Raw genomic sequence first — 14,931 nt, 5'->3', positions numbered from 1 at the left:
CCTTCCAACAAGATAATGACCCTAAGCACACAGCTAAAAAAACAAAGGAGTTGCTTTGGAACAACTCAGTGACCATTCTTGACTGGCCCAGCCAGAGACCTGAAAATGGCTGTCCACCAACGTTCACCATCCAACCTGACGGAACTGGAGAGGATCTGCAAGGAAGAACGGCAGAGGATCCCCAAATCCAGTTGTGAAAAACTTGTTGCATCATTCCCAAAAAGACTCATGGCTGCACTATCAATCAATCAATCAAATTTTATTTGTATAGCCCATATTCACAAATTACAATTCATCTCATAGGGCTTTAACAGGGTGTGACATCCTGTCCTTAACCCTCAGCAAGAGTAAGGAAAAAATACAAAAAACCCTTTTAACAAGGTAAAAATATGTAGAAACCTCAGAGAGGGCCATGTGTGAGGGATCCCTCTCCCAGGACGGACAGAAGTGCAATAGATGCCACGTGCAGGACAACATCATCAATAATCAAAGTCTCTAGCAGCATTGATGAGGGTAGACATCCCGAGGGACAACCCCAACATGACATGCCAAGCAGTCCCGCTGCAAGCACAGTCCATGCTCAGCAACCATCTAGACCACGATCCACCATCCAGACCAGACGCCACTCCAGTCCTCAGTCACCGTCCATCGCCGCCCACCAGGAAGACCCATCACAAGCCACCACCGCGGTCCTGGTCCACCGCCCGTGCCCAATGCCAACGCGACACAGGGTCCGCCACCAGCACCACGATCAGCCCACATGACTCAGAATCCGCCACACTGGATCCAACACCGCGACCCCCGGTGCGCGATCCACAAACCGTAATCCATGGTGCGGCCACAGAGGCCCTGGATCTGCGGGTGATAAAGCAAAGGGATTCGGGGAAGGGGGATAGGGATGGAGAAGAGGAAGGAGAAGCTGGAAAGAGAAGCTCCGTGTGTCATGTGTCACAAAATAGAACAAGTAACGTTCTGGCGCACTAATTAGCTCTAACTATAAGCTTTATCAAAAAGGAAGGTTTTGAGCCTACTTTTAAACGAACAGATGGTGACTGCCTCCCGAACTGAAAGTGGTAGATTATTCCGCAGCCGAGGGGCTTGATGGCTAAAAGCTCTGGCTCCTACTCTACTTTTAGAGAATTTAGGGACGACAAGTAGGCTTGAATTCTGGGAGCGGAGTGCTCTAGTGGGTTTATAAGGTATTAACAGCTCTCTTCTCGTTGTTCTCGTCAGGACACCTGCTGCGGCATTTTGGACAAGCTGTAGAGTCTTTAACGACTTCCTGCTGGAGCCTGATAATAATGAATTACAATAGTCCAGGCTCGATGTAACAAAGGCGTGGACTAGTTTTTCTGCATCTTTTTGTGAAAGGACATGTCTAATTTTTGAAATATTACGCAAGTGGAAAAAAGCGGTCCTAGAAATTTGTTTTAAGTGACTATTAAAGGATAAATCAGGATCGAAGATCACTCCCAAGTTCCTGACTGTTTCATTGGAAGCAAGGGCAATGTCGTCTAGCGCAGCTAGATCATTAGATAATGCATCTCTAAGGTGTTTGGGGCCAAGTATTATAACCTCTGTTTTGTCTGAGTTTAATAAGAGAAAATTGCGGTCATCCAGGTTTTTATGTCCTTCAGACATGTTCGAAGTTTAGTTAATTGATTACTTTGTTCAGGTTTTATTGACAAATATAACTGGGTGTCATCCGCATAGCAGTGTAAGTTTACCGAGTGTGTCCTGATAATGTTTCCTAGTGGAAGCATATATAATGAGAATAAAATTTGGCCGAGCACAGAGCCCTGTGGAAAACCATGATTAACTTTGGTGCGCACAGATGACTCATCATTAATTTGCACAAATTGGGAGCGATCAGAAAAATACGATTTAAACCAGTTAAGGGCGGTTCCATTAATGTTAATTAACTGTTTTAGTCTTTGTAATAAAATTTGATGGTCAATTGTGTCGAATGCTGCACTGAGATCTAACAGAACGAGGACAGACACAAGTCCCTGATCTGAGGCTATTAAAAGGTCATTAGTGACTTTTGCCAAGGCTGTCTCTGTACTGTGATTGGCTCTAAACCCCGATTGAAAGTCTTCATATATATTATTTTCCTGGAGAAACTCACACAGCTGATTGGCTACCACTTTTTCCCTTTTTCTCCCCTTCTTTTTTAGAAAAGAAGGGGAGGTTAGATATTGGTCTGTAATTGGCTAAAACCTCTGGGTCTAGGGTGGGTTTTTTGAGTAGGGGTTTGATGACAGCTATTTTAAAAGACTGTGGTACATAACCTGATGATAATGACAGATTGATAATGTTAAGTATCGAACTATCAATTAGGGGCAGAATTTCTTTAAGTAATTTGGTAGGAATGGGATCTAAGATACAGGTTGTTGGTTTAGAACCTGAGATTAATTTGGTAAACTGATCACGGGTGATCAGAGAGAAGCTGTCTAAGTAATGGGTAGGATTCTCAGCCGTTTCTGAGATCTCTGTTGTTGGGAGGGTATTAGTGCCAATTGAGGGCAGGAGATGGTTGATTTTATTTCTAATAGTTTGAATTTTATCATTAAAAAAGGTCATAAAGATATTGCTATTTAGGGATCGAGGAATACTGGGTTCTGTGGAAGTGTGACTCTCTGTCAGCCTGGCTACAGTGCTGAAGAGAAACCTGGGGTTGTTTTTATTCTCTTCTATTAGTTTTGAATAGTAGGCGGCTCTTGCTTTGTGGAGAGCCTTTTTATATTCTTTAACAAGAGTCTCGTGCTGACGCCGCCTGACCGATACATCATCGCTCTTTTCTGAAACAAATGACGGCAATTTTCGTGAGACAGGCGACAGGCGCGTTGGCTCTTAAAGCCGTATATTTTACAGATCCCATCCACTGCAAAAGCCAACTTGTGGGGTTTGCACGCAGGACACTGAATGCTTCACCTGAAACAGCCCCTCAACTTCAAATCTGGCATGAGTCTATTCCAGTAATGCATTTAGCATGGTATCCCCACATATCTCAACAATCTGCTAGAAAAAGACATAAGTGTCAGACACTATATTAAAGTAAATATATGGGAACCATATTGCAAGCAGTGGGTAATTACTTCCATTTTATACTCACCGGCCTAAGACTTTTGTGCGATGTTCAGGCATGCTAACAAAAGCTAGTTGTGACATTCCCAGAGCCGCAGTCTTGAGATCCTCACATATAATGAACCAACCCACAGCGTACAAGGTTTTCAACGAGACCAGCAATGTCCACTGAAAAAGTATATGATTGCATCACCCTGAAATTCAAAGACAAAAAGCAATTATTTCAATGCACAAGCAATCTTAAATGATAATACTGCATACATTTGATGTAAGCATGTATGATTCCTTCCAATCAAATTTACTTGCCTTCCTGTGGAAAAAGTTGTTTTCCCAGTTGAACAATCACAGCAGGGAATCATGATTGATCAAAATTCTTTCAGTGTGATATGAACTGGTATTTCACCCAGCGTATTTTGGGGATTTAATAAAAATGTCTATTTGGTATGTTATATAAAATGGTGTTTCTGATATGTAACTTAAAAGAACCTATTTAATCTTTAATTTCTCTCCCTCATCTTCCTCGATGTATGTGGATAGTGGAGTGGCCTCAACTCAGCTTCTCCTTCTCTCCAGTCTGCCCTTTCTTCTCCTCATCAAGCAAAACAAACTGTTTGGTCCAAGTTGTTGACGTTAATGAAACTCCTGTAGCTTCACTTGGATCCTCCTTGATTAAAAAACAGAACACAGCAATTGTTTTATAAAATGAATCGCAACTCCCTAACATGAAAACATTATGGTCATATTCCATACTATAAATTAAACCACATTGATCTGATATTGTGGAGTAATGGTAGACAAATACACTCCTTGTTAATCTAAAGCATTCAAAAATCAAAGTTAAATCATAAACCATCCTTAATTTGAGAAAACGAAATCAGACTAAATTGAAACCCAAAATAGGGAAGCTCTCAAAACTTAAAATGAATGTGAAATGAAGGCCCTACAGTGGGCATTTCACCCTGCACCCTGCACTGTATCGTTTAAAACTATCTAATGGGCTAATTCGTGGTTTCTGTTAGCTTCATAGTACCATTACATTATCTGTTCATGTTTATATTTATATTGTAGCGTCCCTAAATGATGAGCTAAGCGTCTTCAACTGGTTTAACCAACCATTTATTCACGTCCCAGGTAACACAGGCTACCAGGGGCAGCAGCCAGGAGCTAAACAACGGAATATCAGCTGATGAATAGCGTGTCTCGACGGACTGTCTCAGCACTCGGACTGTAAACCTAGATCGTAACGATCTTTAAAAACAATAAACTACTTACCTGACAGGAGGAAGATGACACCGCCGTCTTCCAAGCGCACCTTGTTATGACGCAGCTGAGTTAAATGGACCGAATATTTACAAGTTTACAGATCGAGCTCTCGGTCCGTCGCCGAACTCGGACCCGCCTCTGTATGAACAGACTCACAGGATCCTTCGCATTAGAGGTGTAATCCATCCTCAAATATTAATATTGTATAACTGAATAACATTCACGATCACTGAAGGACACCACGCAGGGACGCTGATTTAAACAGCACGCTGTGGCCTGGTCTTCCGCATGGCAGCGTCATAGCAACCCTCATAGCAACGATAAAAACATTCGTGATAACTATTAAAATATTTATCATAAGCACGAACTGGCTGAAGACTGTGGAAGCAAAGAGCACATTTCTCACTAGAAATGGTGTCAGAATGTATTTTTATGCCCAAACTAATTTCCAAAATTATATTTCTATCTGAAAAAACAAGGAATATCCGCCATGTTTTCCTCTCCGCAGACGGGAGCTTGGGAGTCACGTGACGTGAGAACACGCCAATGCAAAACAATGGGAGGACTAAATGTTACCATCTCACAATCTGAGAGGCCAGATTGTGAGATGGTAACGTCGTTCCAAGTGGACCAACGTTGCCCCTGAACGTTTTCTGATGAGACTGGGTTGGCCCTGCAGTCTCCACCATTCAGTTAAATAGTGGGATTCCTTTCTTCTGAGTTTGTAAACTCAGGCATGCTGGCGAAGGTGGGCTACTATATACTATGTATATCTAACTGCACCTTGCAGCCCAAACAAAGCCTGATTCCCTAGCATCCAATGAATTAAAGATGCAGCATACATCAAGTTTCCTGTATAAACACGAGTTAGGACACACGTATAGCTTTGAGGTATTTGAAGATAAAAGATATTCTGACTATACATATCACAGATATCTTCACACTAGGTTATATTATTATTGTGTTTGTCTGTTTTTTCCAAACTGTAATAAATAAAGCGTCATGTCCTCAATCAGCTGAGAGGAGCACACAATTCCTCTTGGAAATAGAATATATGCTTTCAGGACTTTTTGACGTGTGGGAAACAGGTCATGGGAAACAAATAACTTTAATAATGGCTGCCTTATAATTTATTGTGCCAGTTCTGGGCTTATCTGAACATTTAAAGAGAGCTGAGGGGCCCATTAATGATATGTACACACCCGCACTTTGGTTAATGAAAGTCTAGATGTCTATTAAGAAAACTACAACACGATAAAAAGACTGCAGGGTTAAGTGTCGATGTGGAAAGAGATACAACCATGAATGATATTCATGAAAACAGTCTGACAGGAAAAGGGACATGCAAGAGAAACTGACACCACCATAAATCATGAACTCTAATGCTCTGCCAAGCAAAGCAAAACACATCCACAGATATGCATTACATAAGGCCAGTCAGGTAAGAACATTAATAAATCAAGAGGAAAATTCTTAGATTCGCTTAGTCCCCAGTTTATTATATACAATTCAATAATACAGCGCCGTTATAAATCCAATGACTGTGAGGATATTGTATGCTCATTCTCTACCGACAGAGCATCACATAGTTCTATGTTTAAATAGCTGTCAGTGATGTTATTAATTCATGAGCGAAATCTCTCAATATTGAAGACAAAATATATTCAAGCTAGAGGAATAGAAAAAATTTGACGTTTGTAATTTGAGTTTTTCTTTTAATGTATATATTATAGTGTTATACTGAACAAGTGTTTATGTAGGAGATTGTAAGGCCTGTCTTTTTATCTGTTTCCTGATTATTGTGAGACTCCAACAGCACAGTATAAATCCAAATAGAGCATGTTATTACATGTATGTAAATAAAGGATGTATGCACTCTGAAGTAAAAACACTGTAAGCAGACTCTATAGTTGATTATATAGGAAGTACAGACGCTACCTTCAAGAACCTAAAACATTATAATGAAAGAAATGAGCCACCAGTAGGAAAATGTCCATGAGGGAAAACAGGCATCATTAGGCTGCTTGACAGTATCCATCTGTACTGATGGGGACAGCATGACATGTTGGGAAAGGGCTAAAAACAAGACTAGCGCAAGAAAAGCCCAGTGTGTCACTTCAATGTACTGTTCCCTGTTATCCCCAGATCGTCACCTCAGGGGAACCGAAGGGACACATATGGAGGCAGGAAGCGTCACAGCATGACCACATGAAAAAAATATAAAATTAAATCCTTATCTCAATGACAGCCAGCCTTGACAGCTTTTACTTGAACATTTGCTCCCCACCATTTGGCCTATTCCTCTCCCCTTCTCTGTCCTCCAGATAGACTGATCTAATAGATGGGAGCATGTCCCAGTGGAGAGCCCTCCAACCCAGAAACATGCAGGCCTGCTGGTCGCTCTGGTCCACTAAGCTCTGAGCAAATCTCAGATGTTTATGCCTATCGGAGAGACAGAGGGCAGCCGCATCAGGGCCTCTACCTGGATCAGAGGTGATGGAGTTTATTCAGGTTATCTTTATTTGTGCTGTAGTGTCCTCTCCTCTGGTGCAGTCCTTGCCACTCCAAATGCTTTCTTTTTATATCCCCATCACTTATTCCTGGATGGAGCTGAAATCCACCTCAATAGGCAGCAAATAATATTAAGGGAAAGCTGAATAAGATTCATTATCTAGCCTCAACCCTAATGGAGAAGCAGCACAAATCCATGAAGAGGGACTTGAGTCCATTAACTTGTGCTTCCGCAGCTGCCAGAACCTAGAGTCAGAATGAGTGTGTGGTAATAAGCACCATGGATTTAAGAGGTATGGACCCAGCAAATCACCTGGACAGTGGTTTTCTTTTCTTTCAGAGAAGGTAGAATGATGCCCATTGCTTCTAGGGATGGAAAATATTGAATGGATTGCCATAAATATCATGACAGAAATCCATGCCCTTTCAATACCAATTGTAATAATTGAGGAAATCTCCTGCTCTTCTATCGCAACAATCCAATATGACCAGTGTTATGGTTTGTGACCACCCTAACCCTTAAAAACATCCTCATCAGTCTTAGATGTACTTTATATAGCGACTATAGCAAGTTTACTATATTAAGGTAGGTTTCTCCTCATAGCATTATAATTTAGTGAGTCTATGTAATTCCATACATGTTTAATATCTAAATCTACAACACCTCGATTCCCCACAACCAAATCACAGATTACACCATATAACCAAATGCTGTAGTTGCCACACAACAATGCTTCTGCTGTAAATTGTTAAACATAAAACTGAGGTGGTAATCCATGAAATAAATCCCCTCAAAAAAACCACACAGACACAAGAAGATAATGTGAACACCAGACAGAAAGACCCCGACCCCAGATTCCCTTCAGGAACCTTCTTTCTGCGAAGTGATGGCCTAACCTCCATGCCACTGTGCCACCTCTCCTGTCAAGTACATGATTTATACAGCTATCATCTTAAATGGCACGAGAGACATCTGCCAGTACTCATTTATACAATCACAAAAGTACGTGAGATTACTTAGATCCTACTTGATAGTTGTATTGGCACTATCACAACAGCACGTCTGTATTGATGTAAATCAAATCAAATGAAGCCAAACTCTCTAATTAGAATCTGAGGTCCTGGAGTTGACAACAGAAACTCAGTGCAAAAAAAGCAGAGAACAAAACAACACAGACATTAATCAGATGTTCTCTGCAGAGTCGGAAATACAATTTCCTAAAAGCAAGAGAAACTTGAGCTTCAAAAATCACGAGCATCTGAGTTCAACTACCGCACAGCCTCAACACATTTACTGTAAATGAATCCATTGGGTATCAGAGCATCGAGAGGAAAGAGCTGGTAGATGAGTTGTATTGTACAGAATTAAGTACGTTCTTCTCCTTGAAATCCATCTTCATAAGTAGTGAGGAGCTAAGTGGCAACACTTCTCACCCATTTCCACAATTTTCTCTGCAAGACACTACTCACAGTGATGCTGTGCAAAACGTAAGTACAGAACACAGCGTTCAACACAGACAGCTCAGAACCACAGACAGCTCCGAAACAACTGACATGCATCTGTTTTTCGAACAAGAATGGATCATGAAGCTGCACTTCAGTGAACATGACATCAAGATAGTGAGAGAGAGAGGTGTGTGTGTGTGTGTGTGTGTATGTACGTGTGTGTTTGTGTGTGCATACAGGAGTGGTGGTGGTGAACACCACTTCACCACTACAATAGAGCTTGTGTTAATGTTGTGGAAAATATGACTACTCTATTTGAATGTAGATATTTTTGCACAATGTTGTAACTGCAAATATCTGCATCTAATCTATTTTGGAAATAAATATAAATATACATTTTCACTCAACAAGATAACAAATAACCATGAAATAACCATGAATATGCAATATAAAGCATAATGGCAGTAATAAAATGGAAGCAATAGCATAGATGTATATGCTCTAGCACAAAGCACTTTGAGATTGATAAATATACTGCATGCTCGATTACACACAATGTGGGAACCAAAGTGACTAATTGCAATTATGAAAACAACAGTCGAATAACAATGATTCATGGCTCAAAGTTAATGAGGACACATCCCCCTCTGTCTCAGTGGTAGAGAAATGCTGTGTATGTTTCCATCTGTCACTTTCTCCTTGCTCGCTCTCTCTCTCTCTCTCTCTCTCTCTCTCTCTCTCTATAAAAACAATCTAAGCCATGGTGGAATATTATATTATGCTAATGCCATCTTAGCATGCACCCAACGTAGCATCATTTAGGTTTCACATCCAGATTTCCTAGAGCACCCATGTTTGTCAAACAAGTACCTATATTGGTTTGGGGCTATTTGGGCCACATTTACTATTTTACAAGTGGACAAATTTGGGCTCACATCTATTTTGTCTGGGCCACGAGAAGGCAAGAAGTTGTGCATCTCTGCTTGAAGTGGCCGACATCTGTATGATAGCTAGGACCCCTACAATCACATCTGATCAGATAACTTTCAACAGAAGAGTACACTTGTTGATTCTCAGAGGCAATGGCACACAAGGGGCATGAATGAGGCAGGTTTTGGAGCGAACCTTGCATTTATACCAAGCAACTTTCTAATAACATGATGATTCACAGTAGAATAAGAAACAGCTACTTTCTACCAAAAAGTTCCAGGACTTACATGGAAATTATACTGCTGATGGATTTTAAAAAGCCTGATTGAATTTGTGAATTAAATTACGGCATAGACAACCTTGAAATCCACCACCTCAAAGTAAAACCTTTAACTGCCACTACACTAAACTAGGAGTGAGCATGTGGCCTTGGCGAAAGTCATCAAGGAAGTAATAATGGCACAATACTTTAAGGAGGCTAATCAAAAAATATGAAGTTTGTGTCAACACCATTGTGAAAGGAATTGAAAGTATGCGGTGAATTTTGTGACAGCACACATAGATTTAAGAATTAATTATTGAGAAACAGGCAAATTCCAAGAGTGCATCCTGTGTTAATCAACTAATCTAGGAGAGCCAAGCAAGTTGAAATGGTCCCGGCTGTGTACAACGGCACTGCCCACTGATTGTTAACTATATGGCGGCAATTTAATGCTGTATGGTTGAGAGCAGAGATGAAGGACTGGTAGTGCACTGAAGTAATTTGCTATTTTGTTAGATTTTACGTTATTTTTCTCCCGTTTCAAACTCCTTTTTCAAGAACAGATAATGCTGTTGTCTCCAAATCTTGTTTTTACTGACACCTGTCAAACCAATATCTTTTCTTCTCAGAGCCATTCTGTGTGTACTTTTTCATTTAACCTAGGGCACCACATTGGTCTTTGAGGATAACAAATTACACTTCCACAGCTGAACTGAATTCATTCATTCACATCAATACAATGTCAGTCGATGACCCTACAGGGTTAGTTGAGTCTAGTGCATAAGAAATAAAACTGAATACTTTGCATCAGGTTCAATAGAATCGTGATTAGAACTGTCAAATCTCAGCACACAACAAAGCCTGCTTAGTAACACTGCACTAGAAAAAATTCCCAGGGGAATGAGTTTATTGGATGTCCTCACTGAGCTGTTAACACAGAAGGTAGTATGTATTGCTCAGCGCACCAGGCAGAACCACTGTATGTACAGCGATTGGCTCAGCCATTAAGAGCCGGGACCCAGCCCTGATCTTAAGTTAAGGAGTGATGAGAACTTGGTAATTACTCCAGCAAATATGACCAAAGATGTAATTTAAGATCTGATCCCATAAAGATAAATAGCACTTTTGAACTATTCTATAAAAAGTTGTACAAATCAGAGCATGTTCATGATGAAAAAGTATGTGCTGATTTTTTTTGAATCTTTACATTTATCTAACATGCCCTTGGAGGGCGAGCATTTATCAAAAGGACCTAGCATGCTAGAGGAACTAAGAAAAGCCATTGAATGTATGAATAAAGGCATATTGCTTGGCCTGGATGGATGACCTCCAGCATTACATATTTCATGTTGGCCCCAGCTCAGCCCTCTGACATTGGATATGTTTTGCTTTTCTTTATATTAGTAGAAGCAGCCTATTTTTGCATGGTACTCATGATGTTTTGCCTTTCATTAATTTACTAAGTGGTTAAATCAAAATGATGATCTCCCTCATTAAAAATCAATACAAATGCTCTACCAAATCTGGCATTATTAAAAAAAAAAAAAAATAAGTAAAAGCCAAGTACATCATATATGTATCTACAAAGACACTGTATACAAACACAGAAAAACTAGTTTTAATGAATAACACGTAATTTTCACAAGAAGCATCCGCTCACACAAAAAGAGGTCTCAGACAGCTAACAATCACGAATAGTTTATTTGCATGAAGCTATAGAGAGGAGACAATGTAAGCTCAGATACTTATCGGCTCCCACTGGCTGTCTATAAATGGGGATGATTTAGCTCTGTGGCCACCCTCCCATGAAGGAGGTGTCCAGCTTAGATGAGTCCACAGTCACAATGCAGAATGCTCAATGAGGTAAAAAAAAAAAAAGAACCAAGGCGCACCCTGACATTCCACAGAGCCACTGGGGAAAATATGTTGTTTATTGAAGAAAATAAGGTTAAATTGTTGTGGAAGGAAACACAGGGCTAAGTGTGGCTTAAAAAGGACACTGCAAGAAAAAGGTGAAGTACGATTTAATGCTTTTCTGCTTCCCTGCCTCCACAGCTTTCCATTGTAGAAAGAAAGATATGTTGGGCCAGAGCCCAGAGGCTGATCACCAGACACTGGAGCCGAGGTTGAGACAAAGGATTGTTAAACCTTTGGAGGGAAAACATTCTCCAGCAGGCCTAAGAGTCTGCCCCTGGTGGTGGAAAATGTCCTGGGGAACCTTTAGGACCCCCGCTGAGTTCCAAGACCCGCCCACTGAGATCGAATCCTGACAATTCAATTGGCTGATAGCCGTGACCAACTCCTCAAGGAGGAGGACCTCTCAGGTAGAATAAAGCCGCTGAGACATCAAAAATCTTGGCCCTTTTCCCTGCTGAAGACTTCAACCAGGACCCCTCCGGGTCTTCCAGATGTTCTAACTGCTAAAGGGGGCAACCAGAGTTATTTTATTTTATTTCTTTCATTTTCTTTTATCTTAAAGTTGAAGCTTACTTTGAAAGACTATTTTTGTTTTTTTAACTTGAAAAGGCCGCAACAGGAAGCTCATGTCGTCACACAAAAACACATAAACCTCCATCCTGAAATTACTTGAACGTAACATCTTGATGTCGGCCAGACGACGTCACCACGTGAACTCGTCATTACGCCATAGACACTCCCCCTTCTCTTTCTTACACACACACACACACAAACACACACATTCACACATAGAGACACAGACAGGCAGACACACCCACGACCACTGTTGGTCAAGTTACTTCTAAAAAGTAATTAGTTACAGTTACAAATTACTTCTCCCAAAAAGTAATTGAGTTAGTAACTCAGTTACCACATTGTTAGAGTAATTAGTTACTCAGCAAAGTAACTGTGGCGTTATTTTTCATGTTTTATAACGCTGTTACGTTCTGTAACATCTTTAACGTCAAAGATGTTTATGTTAACTGATTGAAGAATAAAAACACTATACCTCGCTCACCTGCAGGCATTTTTGTTTGGGACGTTTTGTTTGGGGATTATATTATGGACCTGGGGGGGAAATATTGATGTGTTGAATGTGTGTAAATAGCGTGTTTATGTTTACGGGGCCGCCATGGTTTGCGGTCTCGAGCACGGGGATATGTGGGTTGATGTGGGTTTTGTTTAAATACACTTATAATACGCAACCTTTTTGTGTCGAATTCGTTTATATTTATATTTATTTAATTAGGGGTTAGACCGATAACAAGGTCATCGGCCAACCAGGGATCTTTCGTTTATAATAACTTGGTCGGGCAGCGCGCAAGGTACACAGCGGGTCGAGTCCGCCCGTGTCCTTAAAATTAAAAGCGTAGAGCATTTCCCCTGGAGTTTGAACAGGGTGATTTGTTACAACCGCAGGCTTCATTCAACCAAATTGTAGTAACGCGCCACTTTACATTATCAATAACGATAACGGCGTTGTAACGATGACAAAAGTAATTAATTAGATTACTCCGTTACTGAAAAAGAACTCCGTTAGTAACGCCGTTATACTTAAACGCCGTTACTCCCAACACTGCCCATGACCACACACAAACACACATAGATACTCAGTATCACATGTGTGGTTCTAATTGTGATAAGTGCTGCTGCTGCTGTTGCCATCTTTGAAATATTGGAGTTTGTTAAATGAAGAATCATTAAATAACATTAACTTTATTTCCCTGTTAATAAATACTTTTGTAATTAAAGTATTTGTATTTCTGTGATTATTTGTGCATATGTATTTGAATACAGCTGGATTACTATAGCCTGTGCTCGAACTTAAAACCCTTCATTGTTTATTATATAATCATTAATATTAAATATTGAGATTATTAATTTAACTTTTATCACTTGAGACTAATAATTAAAGTTTGACTGGTTGGTCCCTGTAACCAGGGTGGTGCCCCGCAACGATACGTAATGATTACAGATCTTACTATTCTTAATTGATAATTTTATTCTTTTCATTAATTATTTAACTTATTAATTGATATATAACCATATCATTTTTTATTAATTATATTACTATTCTTAATTAATAGCTTTATAATTTGTAATTATTTTTAATAAATAATTATTTATTTTAATAATCAGATTTCATGATTATTAATAATTAGCCAACGTCAAATCTACTACTACTATTGCACAACAGGTAATTCCCAAATACACAGCAATATTTCATTATGACAAAACACAAAATACTATTTGATCATTAATAAAAACTATGGAAAAGGTATCTCCTGCCTCTACTTCACACTTTGGAATACATGCGTCCGAGACTTGATTGGGATACAACGTCAAAAAAGATAGATGCTGTGGTCCACCTTCTTTCTTTTTTTATCAGGAAGCTGAAAACAAACTATTTTTAGTTTTAATAACAAAATCCAGAACTGTGCAACCCCTCACCTCAATAATTATATTAATGGTATGGCAGTTGTCAAAGCATATTGCTACCAATCCTAAATCTCCACCTGCATAGTTCTTGATGAATCCTTTTATCCTGTTGTGTGTGTGTGTGTGTGTGTGGTTGAAATTCAGTTAGTTTCTCAACAGGAGAAAGTCAATGTGATGGAGAGACCTGAAAGTTTCCTCGCCTCACCCCTTCAAGCTGGAACTAGACAGATCCTCCAGCTGTGTACGGATTTGTAGTCAGAGCATAAATGAACCAGCCAGTTACTTTTTAAAACTTCATTATAAGATAATTGGAGAGCGTGGCCTAGGGGATAGAGCGGGTGCTCTGCAACAAGAAGGTCGCCGGTTTGAATCCCACTCTATCCCATCTGCATGCCTAAGTATCCTTGGCAAGATACTGAACCCCTAGATTGCCCCTCATAAAATGATGAGTGTTCTAAAAAAATGTAAGTCGCTTTGGATAAAAGCGTCAGCTAAAATGACATGTAATGTAATAATTACATTTCATTGTGGAGGGGTTTTATTGCTGTACCCAAACAAATTCAATTCCACTTCACATCAAACACAGTACAGGCCATCTCACCCCAGTGAATTTGAAGCTCTTTAGGACCAGATGTGAAAGTGCCTCCTCTAAATGAAAGGGGTTTGTGATCTCAGCTCGGCTTTGATTGAATATGAGCTCTACAGGGCCCACAGCGTCCAGAGCTGAGCAACGACTGACACACTTTCTGCTTCTGAGAGCTCATTTGGTGCCGTGTAACATGAATCCCCCAGTGGTGAAACGTCCCCATGGTCAAAAAGCTGTGACGCGAGAGAGACAGATACAGTGAGTGTGTTTTTGTGTGTGTGTGTGTGTGTGTGTGTGGATGGGTGGGAGGGGGGGGGGGGCAGCTTGTCTGTGAGAGAGACAGAGAATAAGAGAAGCAAAAATAAATAAATAATCCATTTTGAATGTGAACTTAGTCGTTGAAAACTCCTCTGTTTCCCTACAAACAGGGAGTCTGCATCTCTGCTGTGTT

This window comes from Platichthys flesus, chromosome 4, assembly GCF_949316205.1.
Source record: "Platichthys flesus chromosome 4, fPlaFle2.1, whole genome shotgun sequence".
In the NCBI taxonomy this organism is placed as follows: Eukaryota; Metazoa; Chordata; class Actinopteri; order Pleuronectiformes; family Pleuronectidae; genus Platichthys; species Platichthys flesus.
This window is presented reverse-complemented; position numbering follows the sequence as displayed.